Source organism: Bos grunniens, chromosome 6 (assembly GCF_055505025.1).
Source record: "Bos grunniens cultivar Pamir isolate PY7600 chromosome 6, Bosgru_T2T1.0, whole genome shotgun sequence".
NCBI classification, from domain to species: Eukaryota; Metazoa; Chordata; class Mammalia; order Artiodactyla; family Bovidae; genus Bos; species Bos grunniens.
In genome coordinates, this window is record NC_141170.1 from 94,827,201 (window position 1) to 94,849,813 (window position 22,613).

General features: G+C 37.8%; 1 protein-coding gene across 2 annotated transcripts in view; it reads right to left on the reverse strand.

Moving 5' to 3' along the window:
• The window catches only part of PPP3CA (protein phosphatase 3 catalytic subunit alpha), a 334,161-nt gene that overhangs the window by 135,662 nt on the left and 175,886 nt on the right, over positions 1–22,613 (reverse strand). The window lies entirely within an intron of this gene.

Genomic DNA, 22,613 nt, shown 5'->3' on the forward strand with positions numbered 1-22,613 from the left:
AGTAGTCATGTACGGATGTGACAGTTAGGCTACAAAGAAAGCTGAGCACTGAAGAGTTGATGCTTTTGAACTGTGGTGTTGGAGAAGACTCTTGAGAGTCCCTTGGGCTGAAAGGAGCCCTGGGATTTCTTTGGAAGGACTGATGCTAAAGCTGAAACTCCATGTACTCTTTAAAGCCCTATAGTCGGTCCTGAGGCATACATCAGTTTAAGAAAACTCCTTTTAATAAACCCTTAGAAGAAGGTAAATAGCATAAGTGAAGGCTATGGATAAAAGAAAATTTCCTAAAACATTCTACTACATAATAGTAAAAAGTGAAAGTGTTAGTCACTCAGTCACATCTGACTCTTTGCAATCCCATGACCCCATACCTCCAGGCTCCTCTGTCCATGGAATTTCCCCAGAAAGAATACCAGAGCGGGTAGCCATTCCTTTCTCCAGGGGATCTTCCCAACCCAGGGATCAAACCTAGGTCTCCCATAATGCAGGCTGATTCTTTACCATCTGAGCCACCAGGGAAGCCCGTGATAGCAGTATCAAAATGGTTAAATCTTCTCCTGTACTCATATTTCTTGGATTGTTGTAAACTGTTTTCTGATATTCTTTCACTCCACTATTACAATAACCAGTATTCTTGTTTTGCAAAACTACATGGCAGGCTGAGAACCTTGCATCAAGTCCCAAAGCTCAGTAAGTGGCAGAGCTCAGCACCAAACCTTGACATGATGCTGCTGAAGTCCCCGTGCTCTGCTGCCACTTTGCAGAAGAATTTATCCTAATCATTCATTAATTTTCTAATTCACTTGGAAAATAGGTACAGATATAAGAGAGACAGGTGTGTGTCTATTTTCCTCTGTAATATGTATTATAAATATAAACAATGTGTAATTTATTTAATACCCAGCTCTGCTAGGAGGTAAGAATCACATGAAACTAAACAGATCTCTAGTATACACTGCTGCTGCTGCTGCTGCTAAGGCGCTTCAGTCGTGTCCGACTCTGTGCGACCGCACAGACGGCAGCCCACCAGGCTCCCCGTCCCTGGGATTCTCCAGGCAAGAACACTGGAGTGGGTTGCCATTTCCTTCTCCAATGCATGAGAGTGAAAAGTGAATACGCTGGCACCCCTATATTTAGCCTGATGCATGGAAGCATTTAATAATATTTGTTGACTGAATGAATGAACAAGTGATAAGTTTGCAGACTGCAGACATGCATTTTCTACCAGAGGAGTCATACTTGTAAACAGACTTAGCCCATATGGTGAATGCTCTATCAAAATGCTCATAGAGATCAGTGGGAGACATAAGACAGAAACTAAAACCTATCAAATCCAAAACATTTCTTGATTGTCATGAAGCGCCAATGGCATAGGCAACAGAGGTATCATTAACCATATTTTGTAGGCAACTCAATAAGAGTGTGCCTAGCAATTAATGCCACAGACCCAAAACCTGGACTGTGGAATCAGAGACCTGTTTTCAAATCTCTTTTCTGACATTTCTGTCTTGGGCTTTAAGGAAGCTGCTTAGGATCTTTGAGTTTCAGCCATCTCATCTATAAAGAGAGGTATATACTGATCTTGCTTTTTATTCATGGAAATATCCCAAGCACTTAGAATAGTGCTTGGCATCCCATTGGCACTAAATTTATTACTGAATTGCAGTGCTGTTAAAGGCTTTAAATACGAAAATATGTATACAAGCACCTAGCATTGTGACTCAGACAGACTGTTAGTCAGTGTTCCCTTGTGACTAAATGTCTCTAAAATGTTATTCCCACTTCCCCTTCCCTTGAAAATCTTGAATGGGACTCTCTGACCCCTTCCCTATTTCAGATTCCCTCTGAGCCATGTAGCTCCTTCTACAATGAGTCTTAGTAGGTATAGACTTGCATATTCCCATGAAATCACCAGGCTCACTAATGCAAAGGGGGGCAGATTTAATTTTTAAATCAGGGCAGGCTCTAACTTACACCAGGAATTCATTTGCTTTCTCACTCCCATAAGACATATTAACCATAAATCTCTAAATTGTCCTTCTTTCTAAAAACCATTTAACACATTCTATGATGATCATATTTTTTAAAAAGTTGACAAAATTGCAGCACTGCTTTCTTATTACTATTCAGACTAATAAATATCAACTTGCTACATAGCTACACATGCGACTTCCTTGCACTGAGATAGTTACCTGGACACCTAAATTCGGCATCCCCAGATCTGTGACAACCCACATACACACTGAGCCTCATATGCCTGCGTCCTCCTCAGACTCCTCTATGCCACCATCTTAACCTCTTCGTGTAGGAGCAGAGCCATAGGACCAGGGAAACAACATGGCTAAGAGGTTAAAGACAGATTCTGGGCATTGACAATGGCTTTTAAGAATTAATAGAACAAAGCTTCTGTTTGGCTAGTTGTTTTGTGGGTGTGTATGTATGTGGCTTTTGTTTTTGGGCAGGGGGAACTAAAGAGTTACATGAAAATGTCCTTTAAGCCTAGCGACATTGCTATGAGTAGTAATATTTAGATTGGTGGTGGGCAGAGTGTTTATTTAGCCTGTGGTAGGAGGGAGAAGCTAGTGCTTGGATGTACTACAAGATTTTGCAAACCTGGTATGATGAGGGAAAAAAAATCCAAACTTTAGTGGGCCTATTTTTTGCAACAGTAAAATAAAACTCTAGGTGATTTCCACACTCCTATCCAGCTTTAGTGATATGCACTTTTATTAACAGCTCAATATCAGTGTTGTTATATTTAAACCACAGGCTTATTCTTCTGCACCAGGAAAGGCAGTGATGTCAGGATTTATATAGATAGAGACACAGATATAAATACATGATGAAAATCTTCTGTGAGCATAAGTTTTAAATAACAGTTTGGCAGGAAGATTTTTTTCATCCAATTTAAAGTTAATTTTAATTTTTTAATCAAAATAATTTCTGATTTAATAGAACTAGCTAACTGGATATAATAATAATAATAGTAATGACCATATCAATGCTAATAATAGATAGCACTTATTGATGTAATAGCATTACCAAAACCCACTGAGGTACATGCCATTATTACTATCATACCTGCTTCACAGGAAGGAAAATCTTATCCTTAAGATAAGAAGCAGTGCAGTTAAGCAACAAAATAGGAAGACCCAGAATTCGAATCTAGATCAATCTAACCATATAATTCCAGCTGTGAAACACATGATTTTCCAAATGATTACAGATAACCATAGGAATAATTTCCTGGGGCAAAAGTGGAATGGACTATAGAAATCATGCTCACAGAGGAGTTAAAACAGCTGATACCTTCTCCCAGCTCAACCATTAACTAGTTGAATATCCCTGTAATGAAACTAACCTCTGTTGAGTCTCAGTTTCTTCAGAGGTAGAAGGGGAAATTTAGGCAGATGTTTCCCACTCTCTGTATGGTCTTTGATCACAAGGAAGGAAAGCATCACAAATATGAAACAGAGACACAACCAGTCTCTGTTTTATGTTTGGAGTTGGGCATAATAATGAAGTTTTACATAACATTACATTAAAAGACCTTGGTTGTGAACAAGTAGTTTGGAAATCACTGAATTCAATGAGCTCTAGGGTTTTAAACTCTTTTGATATTCTACGGCTCTACTAAATACTTTAGATTGTCTCCTTTAGTATAACTTGTTGAATATTACCTCTTTTAAAATAGGACCCAAAAGATTTCTTTTCAAGGAAGCAAAACCACCAAACTACTTGGCGGGTAACTTTTTCCATTAAGATATCACAAAATTGGAGTTGGGGAAAAAAAATCACGAAATGGTCAAGTCTTTGGATATGATTTATTTTGTTAAAAGAGACTTAATAAATCCTTTGCATTTATGTATTCTTGTAGTCTGGTTTAAATCTTTTCTAAAACATTTTCTTAAAGTATGACATTTCTTCTAAACAACATGTGAAGGCCGTAAGTATTGTGAGAATGAGTTCTAGGATTAGAGAAATATAAAATGTTTGTCTTCAGCCCTAAATACAAGATTATGCATAATTTGAAGTATTTAAGGGAAATCTGTAGGCATCAGTTTCTATGTACTTCCTGATCCAAAATAACATAAAAGGATATGCAACCTAAGTCAGAGGAAGATGAGACCCTCACTTGGCCAAGAATAACAGTGAGGGGGGATAGGGGAGGGATGCTGGTAGTAATTCTACAACGGCCAGCAATCACATTCCATGTACCATGTGCCAGATGGTGCTTTAAGAGCTTACAGATACCAATTCACTTAATTCCCACAACAATTTTGTGAGATGGACATTGAACCACAGAGAGTGTAAGTAACTTGAAGAGTCATAGAGCTGGAGGGTGACAGAGCTGGGATTTGAGTCAGACACCATGTCACTGGGGAGGGGAGTGCTTTGTGAAACAGGGGTGGTAGGGGAAAATCAGAGGATCAGGGTAAGATTTAAAGTCCTGAAAAATCCTGGGAGACATGAAAAAGATCTAGGAAATCCATAATGATGGAAGAAAAGGAGATGAGAATCCCTTGGAAGCAAATACTAAAACAGAAACTAAAAGCAAGGAAATAAAGAATTGTTAGAAGAAGCTAGAAAAACACTACCCTTGTTTTTGAAGCCACAGAAATCAACAGGGGGTGACAGAACAAATACACTTCTGAGAAATGAAAGGGAGCGTTCAAGATTATACCTGAAATCAGGACTCGGGAGAGGAGCCATGGCAGATTCCTGGGCAAAGCAAGCACCAGGAATGAAACCAAAGAAATGTGGGGAGCGAGTCATTCTGGTACCAATGCTGTCTGGCTCCTTTTATCAATGAGAAAACAGGCCTGGTCAGTTGAAGTGACTTGTTCTGAGTTTATTTGAGCTGATCAGTGAGAGTCCCTCACTCCCTTCACTCAACTACTTGAGCCACTTTCCTCCTTAATGTATCTTCCAGATGTAGTACTTTTTTTATGGTTCCATTTGAGTGTTTGCTAAAGAAGTATCTCAGGAGGCCATAGGAAGTTAAAACTATGATACATACGTATCAAATTTTTTGATAATTTTACATACGAACACACTATGAAAAGATCTGTAGACCTAGATCTGTTCTAGATGAGAAAAAAGAAACTGGTAACTCATGGTCTTTGATGTATGAAAAACCTTCTGTTTCCTTTTTTTTCTTCACAAGATTTTTTTGATGTGGACCATTTTTAAAGTCTTCATTGAACTTGTTACAACATTGCCTCTGTTTTCTTTTTGTTTTTTTTTGCCAAGAGGCATGTGGGATCCCAGCTCCCCAACCAGGCATCAAACCCACACCCCCCGACACTTGAAGGCAAAGTCCCAACCACCGGACCGTCAGGGAAGTCCCCACACCTTCTGTTTTCAAATGGAGAAATTTGATGGCCAGGAAGAAACCTCAGCAAGGAGTGGAGCAGAATGTTGTTTGCTCTTTAGGCATAAATATCATGAATAGAGTTGACTCTACCACCCAGAGGGGTATGCTCGAGAAACTCAAAACATTCAATTTTATTCCATTTTCCACAGGAAACAGAAAATGGAGATCTGTGGTAGACTCCCATTAGAATTCTGTGGTCTCCATAAAACCCTACTTTCTCAAGTCTGAAGACATTTAAAGGTAATTATGGGGGAAAATGAGGGAAACTTTCCCGGCAGTTAAATAGGGAGGGTCATGGAATGGACAAACATCACACCTCGCAGGTCATTACCTCTGCCCTGCTGCCAGATATGATGTTAGAAGCCGAAGAAAGCTCCAGATCAAGGGCAAAATGAGAAGGACGTTGAGGGCTTACTTTATTTAAAGGTTAGTGGGGAAAAGTGAGTTTATATGAACTACAGGCTAGGGAAGAGTAGAAACACTCAAATCTCTTGCTAAGGGAATAACTTGTAGTGCACCAAAAAAGTACATAAATACACATTAAAATTCAAGATGGGCAACATAAATTAAGTTGTGAAAGTTAACACTGACATGCTGCAGAAGTGAAAGCATCCACCTTCTCCGTTATTGTTGAGAAGAAAATAGAGGACAGAACTCAGAAGGGCAGTGGGCCATGGCGGTGGGGACCAGCGTTCTGGGTCTAAGTCAGCACGAGCCAGCTCTGGCTGACACTGCCATGCCCAAGCCCTGCCCCAAAGGAGTGTTCTCATTGTGAGGCTGATGGCTGGAAGCAGTCTCTAGTCTCTTTCACAAATAAAATCAGGCAACTGTTACAGCAGGACAATAATCACAGGGAAAAAATTCAAATATTTTTAAAAAGTCAAGAATTTAATAACACGGAATGATATGACCAGTGATCAGCTATATTAGAAATCATGAACCCTTAGAGGAATAATGAAAGTGTTCATTAAATCACAACTAGTACCCCACTCCAGTACTCTTGCCTGGAAAATCCCAGGGACGGAGGAGCCTGGTAGGCTGCCGTCTCTGGGGTCGCACAGAGTCGGACACGACTGAAGTGACTTAGCAGCAGCAGCACCAATATACAACTATTATCAAAATCTCCCCCTGCCTGGTGAGTGCATGCTAAATCGCTTCAGTCGTGTCTGACTCCTTGCAACCCTATGGACTGTAGCTTGTCAAGCTCCTCTATGGGATTCTCCAGGCAAGAATACTGGAGTGGGTTGCCATGGCCTCCTCCAGGGGATCTTCCCAACCCAGGGATCGAACCTGCATCTCTTATGTCTCCTACATTGGCAGGTGGGTTCTTACCATACCAAAAAAAAAAAAAATCCAAAGATTCAATGACATCAGTATCTGCACGATAAAAGGAAAATTGCTTCTCTATTCACAACACTTTTGATGCCACATTTGTGGGTTTCTTTCCCCCTACCAACCAGTGTTTCAACTCTTCAGACATCAACTGAAAGTCCAGTAATTTAATTCAATTCTGACACTAACTACCCGGAGTCAGTGGAGCCCTTCAGGTACCAAATAACCTGCAAATAACAGATCCCCAGGGTACTGACACTTCTATCAGCCTTGGTTATAAAGTCAAGGGTTCCCAAAACTGCCTACCCCTGCTCCTGGCTCAAAAATTTGCTGGAATGACTCACAAAACTCAGGGAAACATTTATGTTTATTTACTGGTTTGTTATAACGGATATTCTAAGGGGTACAGATGAACAGCCAGATGAAGAACCACATATGGCGAAGTCAGGAAGGATTCCAAGCACACAAGCTTCTTTCCCCGTGGAGCTGGGGCACACCGGCTTCCCAGCATGGAGATATGTTCACTAATCTAGACGCTCTCCCAACTCTGTAGTTAAGGAATTTTTATGGAGGCTTCATCACTCAGATGTGATAGATGATTAACTCAGTCTCCGGCCCCTCTCCCCCCACCAGAAGATGAGGGATAAGGTTGAAAGTTCCAAACTTCTATTCATGGCTTGGTCTTTCTAGTGAACAACTCACATCTTGGAACTCTCCTGGAATCCACCAAGAGTCACCTCATTAGAACAAAGGACACTCCTATCACCCAGGAAATTCCAAGGGGTTTAGGAGTGCTACGTAAGATGCTTCTATCTGCCCCCCCATTCAGGAAGTTATAAGAGTTTTAGGAACTTGGGGCAGAGACCAAAAATATATTTCTTCTTATATTATAGTGATACATCAGGATATTTTACTTAAAATTCACAAGTCCATCCCCTTTTCATAATGCATCTTTTTCTATAGTCACAATAAACTTATTCAAAATAAAAAGCAGTCAATTCACTTATATTAGTAGACTAAAAAGAGTATACACTTAGAGAAAAAATGTTTAGGGAAAACTGCCCTTCTGTATTAAAAAAAAAAAAAGAAGGAAACACGTGTGGGGAAGGGTGGGGAAGCTCCAGTTATAACAAAAAGGGTTATGCTGTTAATGACAGAGGTCATTCTAGTTATCAAAGAATGCATGGAAATATTTTATTTCAGAACCAGTGGTTCTGAAATGTTCAGGAAACCCTCCTATGGGAGAAACGAACTCACAAAATAACAAAAACTGGGGTTATCAGTTACTTTGACACAGAGGTGTTTTTAAAGGGTGGCAGGAGAAAATACTGATAAGGTTAATGAAGTATCTCATCAAAGTATTCATTCTAAAGTCAAGTAATGGGTACTTTGAGTAAGAAACACATTTGTAGAATCAAAACTGAAAAGAGCATTGAGATCGTCTAGAATAATCTTCTCATGAATGGAAGATATTGTCAGAACTGGCGCTACTTCTCTGGATTCCTAATTCATACTCCTTTACTCTTTCCCTCTGCTGCTGGACAGTCCTTTTCACCAATATCATTATTTTCATTGTCCCTTTTTTGTTACGTTCAGAGAAAGATAATCTTTTAGAATAATAATGACAAGAAGACCCTCCTTAAAACAACTATACTTCCACTTGAAACTAAAACAAATATCAAGTAACTCATACGTGTGTCAGACGACAGGTGGAATTCAGATGATGAGAAAGTAAACCAAGCAAGACAAGAAGAGAGTCTGTATAAATTCTATGAGTTGCATTTTTTGAATTTGTGATCATAAATTAATGATTTTCAACTTGTACCAAAAGGGCAAATATGAAGTAACTGTTGAATAAATCAGCAAGTGTTTGATGTTTCTTACCAAGAAACGATTGTTAAATTCAGCAAACAAAATAACAAAATCCCTATGACCATGACTAATCATCACTTAGTGTAAGCCACTACAGAGGGAGATTTATAATTTTTCTTTTCTTACTAAAAAGTTACATAGTTATCCATCCCTGTACTTCTGAAGGCTCAGTGGTATGAGTGCGTAGGCACCAGTATCAGTGGGAATAAAGGATCATTTTTATTCACTTAGTTCTTACGACGTCTCAGGAATTGTGTGAGGATTTTCTGAACATTGTCTCCTGTCTCACAGCAGTGTCAGGTAGAAATTATTTCAATCCTCTCTACAGATGAGTAAATGGAGAGGGATGTGTGAAGTAACCTGTCAGCAGCAGGATTAAAACTTACATCTGTTTGATTCTAGAGCCAATGTTCCTTTCACCAGGAGACAGCACCTTACCTGACAACATTCTCATGACACACAGAAAGAAGATGCTACTTGTAAAAGTCTAGAACACAAGACTGAACACATCCACGCCTCATTTCAGTCTTACCTTCTCCACAGAGACTCATTTTATTATTTGCCAATGACACAGTGAATACCTCATGGGCTTTAGAATTAAGCCTTACTTCAACAGAAAATCCAAATCTGCTCCAAAAGAAACACTGTCTTTACTTTTAAAAGATTTAATTAAAATCATGACCATCACTGACCCTTAAATAATCTGATATAGTCACACTCCATCAGCCCCTGGTAGACAGGCTTTTGGTACTTTGCTCCCTTTCCTAAGGGTTCATCTGACAGTTCCCAGATTCTTTGATCAATCATAACACTTATTTTGCTATAATCCCTTTTTTCTTTTCCTCCACCATTCTAAGCTGGACAACCCATCATGAGTCAAACCCCAAATGTATTCCAGTCTAACCTCGAAAGAGTCATGTCTGTTTCTGTTGTAATTTACCCTCAGTCTGCTTCTTGAAATAAGCGTCTGTCATTATATTTACCTAGCCATCACTACAGGATGCTTGGGGCTGGTGCACTGGGATGACTCGGAGGGATGGTACGGGGAGGGAGGTGGGAGGGGGGTTCAGGATCGGGAACTCGCGTATGCCCGTGGTGGATTCATGTTGATGTGTGGCAGAACCAATACGACATTGTAAAGTAAAAAAAAATTAAAAAATTAAAAAAAAAAAACACACAAACTCCCTAGCTACTTCAGGTTCCCTAGATATCCATCATATGAATAAAAATGTCCCCATTAGTCCTCCCAACCTAATTCCTCATACTCAACCCAATCAATGACAATTTTAAAAATATTTGAATCATCTTAATGTGTCAATGCATCTTATGTATCTTATACATAGGACACATCACTGATTTTTTGGTGCTATGGTGGCCAGTCAGGGGATGGAAGGAATCACTGGAACTTCCTGTCACATTTTTCTGATTTAAATGTCACTGAGTAATCTATAGTAGCACATTATTTGGGAATGTAAAAATCCAGATAATGGACATTTTGTTGGAAGTTCCATGTTATTTAAAAAGCCAATCACCCATGGCCACCATCAAAAAGTCTACAAAAAATAAATGCTGGAGAGGGTGCAGAGAAAAAGGAACCTTCCCACACTGTTGGTGGGAATGTAAATTGGTGCAATCACGGTGGGAAAACAGTATGGAGTTACCTTAAAAAAATAAAAATAGAGCTACCACAGGATCCAACAATCTCAAAACCGGACACATATCTAGAAAAAAAGAAAACTAATTTGACAAGATACACACAACCAAATGTTCAAAGAAGCATTATTTACAATAGTCAAGATATGAAAGCAATTTAAGTGTCCATCAACAGATGAATGAATAAAGAAGAAACTATATATATATACACACACATACATATATGTATTTATAATGAAATATATATATACACATACATATGTGTATATATGCAATGGATTACTACTCAGTCATATAAAAGAATGGAAAAATGCCACTTTGCAGCAACATGGATGGGCCTAGGGGTTATCATAGTGAGTGAAGTAAGTCAGACAAAGACAAATATTGTATAATATCACTTCTATGTGGAATTTTAAAAAACAATACAAATGAACATATTTACAAAACAGAAGCAGGCTCATAGACGTAGGGGAAAAATAAAAACTTATGGTTACCAAAGGGGAAAAGCAGGGGGAGGATAAATTAGGAATATGGGATCAACAGATACATACCACTATATATAAAATACATAAACAACCAGATTTGTTGTATAGCACAGGGACCTATATTTTAAAAAGCTCAATCATTCAAATTTGAAATGAAAATATATTTGCATCTGAATGATTCTAAGCTATCAAATTCATAGTATTATTACTTTGCAGTGAGACTTTTGAGCAAGGGCCATCCTCCAATTTTTGGTTAATTACTTCTAATTTTTAAAGACATCCCAGCCCATATTACACAGGTTTTAAAACATTTTTTCATTGTCTATTTCTAATTGATATACTGACAGCATGACCACGAAAACAAAATGTATTTCTCTTTAATTAAAATTAAAACTCACTTGCAATTTACAAAGGATTAGTGGAGAGTTATAGGCATAAGGACCTATCTGTTTCATCTTTCCTTCCACAGCCCTCTCAGTAATCACTTAAATCCATCAAAGGTAATATACAGAGTCTGCTATAACATCCACACTGATAGAGTTAACGGCTCTCTGTGCTCCTAATCACTGAACAATAGAACAGAACTGATAGTTGCAATATTAGCTGCATAACAACAATAATAGCTGTGACAAAATTGGTTATAGCCATGATAACAAAGCAGCTACTATTTGCTGGGCCCTTACTCTAGCTAAGTGCTGCACTGGTTAAGCATTCACTTTATCTGAATGACAGGCATGGACTCACACTTCATCTCTTCAAAGATGAGAAAGTTGAGCTTTATGGAGGTGAAATATCTTGCCCAGTGGTAAACAGCTAGGAACTTGAAGATCCTGAATGCTAATCTAGAAGCCCACGATTTTTAACCTGGATACCACACTACATAGGATGAAAATAAAATTGCTGTTGCATTGTCATTAGGAGACATACCTCAGCAGGTCATCTGGACAGCAGAGATGAAATCACTCTTTTTTCACCTCTTTTCACACAATTTCTCTCTTTTTTTCCCTTCAGATTAAAATGGCTAGACCAGAATTTTGGGTATAATCAGAGAATGTTGAACAGACCACAGAATCTATAAATTGGCCTACTGTCTCTATACCTTACTATACTAATTTAACCAGCCACAAATAATTTTGAAAGGACCTAAAAAAAAACCTCATGTACTTTTTAACACTTCCTTTATTCAGATTCTTAAGTGGAATGGATATTTAATATCAATAATGCAGACAATTTACTTTCTAATTTCTACCTAGCTTTGATATATATTTAATAAGTATTACCAGCTTATCTCTTGAAGAAGGTGAAAAAAGCAGTACTTAAGATTAAGCTAAGGTCCACCTTTGAAGAAGTTGGTCTTTAATGTTTAAAATATGAGGAAGAGAATTTTCAATGAACAATTCTGTTTCCTGTTGATGATTACCTGATAATCTCCTATTCATCACATGGTATCCAAATAGCCAATCAAATTTTACCATTTAAAAATGAAATAAAAAACATACATAATTAGCATTTTAAGGGGGATGCTATATATCTACATATTTCTCTGAACTAAATTGAGTTTCTTAAAATAGGAACTTGATTTTCAAAGTCAATGCTGTCTTAAGAAAGACTCAGATTATGTTAATAAAGACCAAAGCAAATATGCATTTTTATTTGAGAAAACAGAAAGCAAGGTACAAAGGATCCTTTGTTTGAAGTGGAAACAAAAGTCTTTGCAAGTCATTTCAAAAATATTCTCCTTCATGAGCAATAAAGGATGAGACTGATGGCGGTTCAAATTACCACTAGATGTATCAAATGCATACCACCAGATGGCATCTAAAGTCAGATAGCATATTCAGAGATGATGAGCTAATGACATTTGTGAAATGGAATCAAATTCATGAATTCCAAATAGATTTTTAATATTAAAATATCCGACACTAATCGTAAAATTCAAACAACCCAACAATGTAATCTGGAATACAACCAAAACATATGAATCTGAAAAGAAAGTCACTGTAAATAAAATGGTGACCTCGATATATCTTTTTAAATAAATCATTACAAATGGTGCTGTAAGAGAAAAAGAAAATTTTGGTTGGTAAGTTTATGTTTCCTTCATTATTACCTACAATCTTTCTTTCCATGAATCCTAATTTTACTCTGTCAGAGGACTTTGTTTATTGCAAATGTAAGAAAGACAGTTCAGAGCGGAGAGCGTTAAGAGAAATATTAAGAAAAGCTTATTAAAAAAATGTTTTCCTTTCACCTTCATATATGACACTCATGAACTTGACATTTAAAAACCTGGTTTCCAAACCTTAAATACCTTGAGGAACAGAATGAAACAATGTTGCTATGTCTGAAACTGCCTGGTACCTGGACCACAATGTCAAATTAATGACAGAGGAGCATACCACACACCAAACTGGAGTCAAAAACTAACCATGTGATAACAGGAGCTGAAATCTTATTCAGAATACTAAAATATAATATCGTTTCATAGAAATCTCTGAAATAGACTTGATTATCCCCTGGATGTGCGGTGTGTTGCTTGCTTTTTTGTATCATCACAAAAGCAGTAAAACCCTACTTTAAAAAATATATTTAACTAGAAATGTCATTTTCATATGATAAAAGCCACATAAAGTTGTTAACTGCTGTTAACAGTTAGCAATTTATTCTTGGCCTGGATTTTTGCATTTACATATATATATCAATGTGTGTAGGTGTGTATGTATCAGTTTCCTTGGTGGCTCAGTGGTAAAGAACCCACCTGCCAATGCAGGAGATGCAGGTTTGATCCCTGGATCAGGAAGGTCCCCTGGAGAAGGAAACAGCAACCCACTCTAGTATTCTTGTCTGGGAAATTCCATGGACAGAGGAGCCCAGTGGGCTACAGTCCATGCGGTGGCAAAGAGTTGGACATAACTTAGCTGCTTAACAACAACAACGGATTCTATATACACCATCTAGGCTTTAATATGAGGAATGAACACTGGACTTTTTTGAGTTTTCCTTTTTTTCCCTACTCAGCAGCTGAATTAGGTCTCAAATCTATCTGTGGATTCTGCATGACTTCACAGGGTGACGCTCACTCCATGATGCTGGTGGAGAGCCTGACATAGTAGAAGGAAAAGCTATGTAACACCCAAGACAAAAGCCACGCCTGGACTGAACTACTTAACGGCCTTCTCTCAGGGAATCTGTTTTAACATTAGCAAGATGTGTACATGAAAATCTTTAACTTACATTTTAAAGAACACATTTTCTATATGAAGATAGTCATTTTAAATAATGGTAAAGCAGTTGTCTCAAAACTGAATATTTTTCTCATATTAATCCACTAATTAAACCACAGATTCTTCAATAAAAAGCTACTTATGACCAGTTCATGTATTTATCCAGTATGTCATTTATCAAAAATCTTCCACTTCAGCCAGGAGAAAAGAACAGAGTAAAAAGAAAACTGCTATTTAAATGATGTTACTGACAACCTAGAAACATACACATTCATACATATGCATAAATACATACATACTCTGCTTAAAAGGTTCCCGTGCATTTCCATTATACACACATAATTCACCGTGTGCAAATCAGCACTGTATTTACATTAAAATCAATGTGAAACAGAGGAATATTCACAGAACCGTAACATAAAACCCATGGTCTCAGATGTTAACATTTAATAGGATAATAGCCTGAAACAACAAAAAAAAAATTCAGTACAACATACAGGTCTGACCCTTGAGCAAAACAGGTTTGAACCTTGAGGATTCTTTCTTTTTCAATAGGAAATAGTACAGTACTGGAGGTTGGTTGACTTTGTGGGTGCAAAGCCTCATGTATATTGGGGGCCAACTGTAAGTTATATGTGCATTTTCAACCCTATAAAGGATCAGCACCCTTCAACCCCTAGTTAAACAAGGGTCAGCTCTAGTTAAATGCCACGCTATATGGTTACTCCCAAGTTTAATCATTTCATGAACCCATAAAATTAATTTCTAACCCCAAATAAAATAGGAATAGATGCTATTGAACTGCCTGGGTTTTAATACTAGTTCTAGGACTTTCTAGATCAATAACCTTAGATACCATACTCAAGTTCACTGAGATCCAGTTTCCTCACTGTGAAACTGAGCTGATCACAGCACTTCCTTCATAGGATTGTGTGAAAACTCAGAGTTAAAAAGTACAGTGTTTATAATAGTGAGTGGAAAAAACAAGAACCTAACAAATGTCAGCCTCGTAGTAAAAATAACTCATTAACTTCCAACCCCAATGGAATATATAAAAAACAATTACTACCTATCATCACCATAGCTTCAGGTACATAAAAAAAGCATTCTCACTAAAATGAAAAAAGACAATTTCACTCTGGACCAGAGAAAACTTTGTTACAGCCCAGTACAAGTCTGTGGCCAGTATGTGGGAATGTCTAGTAAGAGCCTGTAAACATTACTGGATCACAAGAAAATAAAATCATTGGAATCTAAAATTAATAGGGATACTTCAAGGAGAAAATGGAATGTGAGATAAGCTGGAAACACGAATATAATCTGCATTTCCTGTAGACACAGGGGAGTATGTCTAGTTTTCTTTCAAGGTATCCAAAATGCTCTTTCCTTCCCTGGAAGTCTTTCAGTGTTGTTTGAAACATTACTTCTCACAGACTCACAGAATTAAGAAAACAAACTTATGGTTACCAAAGGTGAAGGGAGGGGAAGAGGGACAGTTAGAGTCTGGTATTGACATGTACACACTGTTACAAAAAAAAAAAAAAAAAGGATAACCAACAAGGACCTATTGTATAGCACAGGGATTTCTGCTCAGTATTATGTAACAACCTAAATGGGAAAAGACATTGAAAAAGAATAGATGCATGTAAAAGTATCACTGAATCACTTTGCTGTACACCTGAAAGAAACACAACAATGTTAATTAAATATACCCCATATAAAATTAAGTCAAAAAAATTTTTAAATATTTTTAAAAAACTCACTACTTCTCTTAAAGTCACAGTAGTATTGATAATAATATATTTCAACCTTCTCCAAAACCATCAGAGTATTATCATTGCAAGTGATCACTGTCAGATTTTAAGCGCAATAGCTTAGGGATTTTTATCTTCCTATGGAAACAACTACAGGCACTGCCTTAACAAACAGTACTTAGGTTACTATTTGTGAAACACACTGACTCATGGCAAACTGAAAACGAACAGGGTGCACTGTGTCTTAAAGAAAAGTATCTCTACATGTAATCATGCTGCAATTGTAGTAACTATCAAATGCTTCTTCTGGATGGTGCTATATGTCTACTGATGTTAACAGATTATTACTGACTTGTACACTGCACCCAAATGCTGATTCCTAAGGCTCAACTATTCTTAATACTCTGGTGGCTCAGATGGTAAATAATACTATATTCATTACCACACAATTCACTTACAGATGCTTTTGATTCCAGTTTTCCTTCATTTTCGTTTAAAAGCAGACCCGGCAGTAACTTTCTACAGTCAGCTCTCAAAGAGCGTGTAAAGATAAGCACTACAAAGTTTTTCACTGGGAAAAACTATATAAATGCTGGGCCCCAACCATACTAACACTATTGTTTGGTCCTGACCCTTACGTTATTCTAATTTTTAATTTGAAATATAATAAATTATAATTGAGTCAAAATAATGTATTCCTCCTATTTCTTGAGAACCTTGAACAGCAAGCTTAGAATTAATATGTTTTCTGCAGTAATGAGCAAGGACAAATTCCAGTCAAATGAACTGAAATGCTTCATTTTTTTCAGAGGTAGAATACTGTATAGAATAGAGTGTAATAGCTTGGCATGAGTCACGTTGATAGATGCTTGTGCATAACAAGGTCTTCAGCTTACTAGCTATGAGACTTCAAGTCAATACTTAAATCAGTGGTTCCCACAGAGGGGTCCCAGATCAAGGAGGTCATCATGGTCTGGGAACCTGTCAGATATTCAAATTATCAGGCCCTAATCCAGAACTGGCTTCCCGCGACTCAGTGGTACAGAATCTGCCTGCAATGCAAGAGATGCAGGTTCAATCCCTGGGTGGGGAAGATCCCCTGGAGGAGGGAATGGCAACCCACTCCAGTTTCTTGCCTGGGAAATCCCATAGACAGAGGAGCCTGGAGGCTTAGAGCTCATGGGGGTCTCAAAAGTATGACACAACTTAGTGACTAAACAACAACAACTCCAGATACAAAATCAGAAAGTCTGGAGGTGAGACTCAGCAATCTGTGTTCCATAAAGCCTTCCAGGAGATTCTGATCCACGTTCAAGTTTAAGAAACTCAGATGTAAACTGAGACTCCCTTCTCTCATTTGTAAGATGGGTTTCCTAAGACCAACCTTGCAAAACAAGGGAGGAAAACAAACCAGGGAAAAGGACACGCTCATGCAGTGACCGTTTATCCTTTTAACATCATCTTTAAAAAAAAAATTTTTTTAAGTCAAGGGCCCAAATTAAGGGGAATACAAACATCAAAAAATTGAGGTGCTGCTGCCGCAGGCTGAGCCTGAAATGTGCTGACCTGCCAGCAGTGGGCCGGGTACCAAAATAGGCCTCTGGCTGCAGGGCAGGCCCTAAAGATTTGGCCACTGAAATCACAAGTGGGCAAAATGCCCCAGAAGTAATATTTTATCCTTATATAAACTAAGGCCATGTTGCGTTGATAGTGACAAATGATAGTATAAAGAGAATAAACACTGATCTTTTAGTTCTCAAAAGACACTGGATTCCTACCCCCTACTTCACTCTCCCCAGAGGAAAGGCACGGGGAATTCTCCTAATTGACGTCAGCTGCTGTAAGGGAAGGAATGCCATGACCTTAAACTTGGCCACTGGTTCATTCTCACATCCAGGAACAAAGCCAGAGGGTTCTCCTGTCAACTGCCTGACATGCTAAATGGCAGGCACAGCCACCGAGGGAATCCTTTGCTGCCCTAGGGACAAATCCCCCCCTGCAGGAAACAGACAGACCAGAGAGATTAGCAGTTTGCCCAGCTTATGCTGGCCGGTCCCCTCGGCCCAGAGAGCAGAAAATGAGTTCTAAATCATTTTCTTTCAAAGACCCAAGCTCCTGGTCTGCGTCTGCTTTATAAATGAGGGAAATGTTCTCTGCTAAGTCAAAGAGAAAAACAGGAAAATATGAGAACTTGAAGGCGAGATGTAATAAATTGGATTCCTGCGTAAATCATCGTACCATATTCAAGAAGTCTTTAATGGATACTGATTAGGTAAAAATTAATCAAACATTTTAAGATCAATGTGAACTATCATTTTTGAAAGGCCCCGTAGTCAAAATCAGATCCAATTCTCCTAGCCTGCCAAAATCATTGCTGGGACACCCAGATCAAGGATGAAAGGTTCTTGATCAACAACTCTCCCAAGAGCTCCTCCCCACTCGCTCTACTCATCTCATTCAGGATTCTAGCCACAGACTTGATTGTGTAACCCCCCTTCTCCAAGACCCTCTCCACTCCCCAGTGCCTGAAGAACAGTAACCAGATGTTTGAGTGCTGCTCACAAGAGATTAATATCTGACCCTGACCATCCAATTTCAGCTTCACTCCCTACCCTTTCCCCTCACACCCTTCTGAGACCTTGTCTACCGACAGCAAACCTCCACGATCATGCCTTCCCACTTTACGAAAAATATCAGTGTCTTTAATATGCTGTTTGTTGTGTCTGCTCAGAACAAACATTTTAAGATCAATGTGAACTATCATTTTTGAAAGGCCCCGTAGTCAAAATCAGATCCAATTCTCCTAGCCTGCCAAAACTGCTTCAGTTTTCTTATATTCTGACCACTGGGAGAGCAGAAACCAGGCCTTACTCACCTGTATATAACACATACAACCTGTACCAGGTAAATGTTTGGTAAATTGAATTCCCAAATGGGTTGTATCTTAGTTTGGCTACTATTACAAAATATGTTTGACTGGGTGGCTGAAACAACAAACACTGATTTCTCACAGTTCTGGAGGCTAGACAGTCCAAGATCAAGGTGCTAGCATATTCAGTGCTTGGTAAGGGCTCTATTGCTGGTTTGCAGATGGCCACCTTTCTACTGCACCCCCACATAGAGGAAAGAGAGAAGGCTCTCATCTCATGCACGTCTCATCAGGGCACTAACACCATCATACAGGTCCACCCCCAGAACTCATCTAAGCACAATTACTTCCCAAAGATGCCACCTTCAAAAACATCACAAAGAGGATTAGGGCTTCAACATATGACTATTGTGGGGACACACTCAGCTCATAACAAATTGCCACACAGATATTTAGCCACATTTTTTAATGATCCATTTGTATGTCTGCAAGGGAACACAGAAAACTTCAACTCAATTTAAAAAAAAAGAAAGATTCAAAAAGAAGGAAAATACTTTCCTTCACAAAATTGCCTCCAATATAGAAACACATACTTCAAATTAAATCTCTGAAACAGCCATCATTCCAATCAAGCAAGTGAGTTTAGAGGAAAGAGCAAAATGTGACTCATACCTCCCTTGTTTTGATTGGGGACCCATAACTAATCCTCATCTCTACTCCCATGGCAATGGTTCCTGGCTTATCTAAATCTATGCTTCAGGAGGGTAAGGTACACAGAACTTTATCTCCTTCCCCAGGGGACACATGGGAGGAGCCAGGTTGGGACTAAGCAGTTTCCCGGTCTTTCTCCAAAATCAAAAGTACAGAATTTTAAAGGAAAAAAATCCTAAATGAACATAAACTTTTTACCACTTAAAAAACAATTGAAGTGGAGGGAATATGGGAAGTTGGACAGCTTTGTAAATTTAAACATGAAAAAAATGCTAAAGGAATGAAATAGAGTCCAGATTTCAAATTAACAGGACACTAATATCTGGATTTTTCTTTAAGTGGGAGCAAACCATGCATGGATGTTAGCACAACTCTTCTTTAAACATCTAAGAGTGAAATGTTTTTTATTAATAAAAAGTAAGAGAAAAGAAGAGGGAAAGCTGGGGAGTGGATTTTGTGCATAATTATAAAATATTTGCCATTTGTTTAGTTTTGTGATGTTACGTACCTGCTCCAGTTCAAGTTGAATTCCAAAAAAGAAAGTTACTGGTCAGTTCCTACCCACACCACTCACCTTACATTTTAGGAATCTGACATGTGTGAGAGACTATTTCTAATACCACTTGAAAACCACCACATGGTCAGGCTTCAGGCCTTTCCTCCCTACATTAGAAGTCCTTGCTTCTCTGCTAAGTCCTTGATTCTTTCCCTTTAATCTTTTTTCACAGATTCTTATTTATAAACTCTAATATTTTCTTTTTTCTCCCTCTCCTCTTCTACTTCTTCCTCTTCTACTTTCTCCTCTGAATTGTTTCTTAAGGTCTCCATTTTACTTAAGTGTGGAACTCTGAACTATATAAAGAATTCACTACCCTGAAGATTTGGAAGGATAAACTATGCCTTTTACTGCATAACCCAGTGTCAGTAAAGTATAACTTTATTGATTCAGTTATTCAAATAATAAACATTCTAAAAATAAAAATTTAGCTGCATGTTCAGCTGTCCAGATGAAATAAAATCTCAGAATAAAATCATGTATCATAAAATGTTACAAATAAATTCTAAGAAGTATCTTGAAATACAAAGGCACAGTAATTTTCTCCAATCAGTATACCCTGATTTTACTTTGCAGTCCTGTGTTTCAGCTTGCAAGCTCATGGGTGGGAATGCAAAGCTATGAATTTAGCTTTCTGGTAAACTATATGCAAAAGAAGTTCCCCCCCTCCTTTTAATGGAAATATTAAAATAAATCACCCCTACTACTTTTATTCCATATCTTTATAGAAAAGGGGGAAAGATACCACTGCAATGGAATCTTCTACCTTAGAATCATGCCTTCACCAAGAAATAAAACACTTCTCTAGTGAAAGGGTTTTTCCTGCTTGGGTTATATTTCACTAGTGATACATATTTTGTGATGTCTCCATAGCTACTTCTGTCACTATTTAAAAGACTTTGTATTTTTTCTCCCCCAGGGAAAGTTATACATCATCGAGTCCTGATTTCTAAAGTCTCTTCATATCTATGTTCTGAAATTTGCCAAAGTGACAGCTGCTATCTCTCTAGAAAGAATGACGCCCAACCTCTACTGAGCATGAGGGCAGTTAGTCAACAGACCCCAGAAAGGTTCAGGGATAAAACATCACAAATTTAACTTTTACAGAATGCTATGTGTTCTCTTAAGACAGAGCCTCATCAAATAGATGAGCTGAGTGCATCCAAGAAAATACATCCCCTTAAATGCTTATTTCACATGTTTTCTTTTAGTTATAATTACCACCTTCATTAACACCTACTGGCTCATAAGTGAGTCTAACATGAATTCTTCATTGAGGTCTAACATGAAGGTCTAACATGACCTTCATTGGAGGTCACACATTATCACGTGAAATGGAGAAAAAAATCATGATATTATAACATATACTATTTATCATATTATATCGTAATAAAATATTAAGCCATTCATTCTTACAAAAACCAAATAATCCAAATGATACAGAGATCATTTAAAGCTACTATTTTGCCATCTATTTATTGGTGGAATATACAGTTTTTTAAGGTAGTTTCTTTGCTGATGGATTCCATGCTACTATTTAGATGTTAAAATTTTCTCATATTTTATTATCTAAGAAAGTAAAGCATATTCATATTTGTTTTGTTCTTATATGTCCACAGTGTCTGTAAGTCAAAGATAATAAGGCATGACTGCATTTTAACACATGGAAAATGGGGATCATTGTCATGCACACAAGGTAAGTATATAGCTTGGTTTATTCACCACTGATCCAACACTGACTGCTACCTGGCCCCAAACACATTCATTATTATTTTGAATTACAAATAAGAGAAATATTATGGCTAACCCAAAACAAAATGTATATGTCAATTTCTTTGGAATAGGAACATTCAGAGGTATTACGATCAAAGAAGGTAGTCTGATATTCAAGAGCGCTTATCTTGCTCCAAGCAGTCACCTTCAAAAATATATTTCAAGGCCAGTAATATTAAAAATATATGAAGGTTTTGAAGAAAGAAGCAATCAGTTGTATATATATTTCAAAAATCCTTTTTATTTATAAAAGGATAAACTCCTATGTTTAAATTTTTCCCTTTGCCAGAATAATAGTTAAGGAGAAAATACATGCTTTTGAGCTTCTCTAAAAACAAATACCTGAAAATTTAGCAAACTTCACCAAGTATAGCTGAAAAGTCTCCACTAACTGACCCTCTATACCATACTAAACTTTTTGACAAGATTTAGTTATTATGGTCTAAGAGAAGTTCCACTTATGCAAAGTATGAATCTGCTCTTAAGGAGTGAAAGAACAAAAACCATTCAAAAAACAGGCATATTTTCTAGGCACAGAATGCTATAGGAAGGAGAGAAATCTGGTCCTCTTCCTCAAGTTCAGTGGTTCTCAAACTTTAATGTGCATCAGGGGCACCTACATGACTTGATGAAACAGGTTGTTAGGTTTCACCCTAAAAATCTAGAGCAGTATGGTTCTGGGGTGGGGGCTGAGATGGTATGTTTAATAAGTTTCCAGGTGATGACGACAGTGATGCTAGTCTAAGACGAACTACTGCTCTAACTTAGCACGTAACCACTGTGGAAATATCCCTATGCTTTGTCTGATCTTTCCCAATGAATACCTTGGATTCTTCATGACAGTTAGTGTTCTACTAACAAAATATCACTTAGTTAAGATTTTACTTCAGAACACCTCCATCACCTCTAAGCTGTACACTAGTCTATAGAGCATCACATCATATGGCTATTTAATACATGAAAATAAAAACATTTTACATATGTATAAAATCTTTAGTTCCTAATGT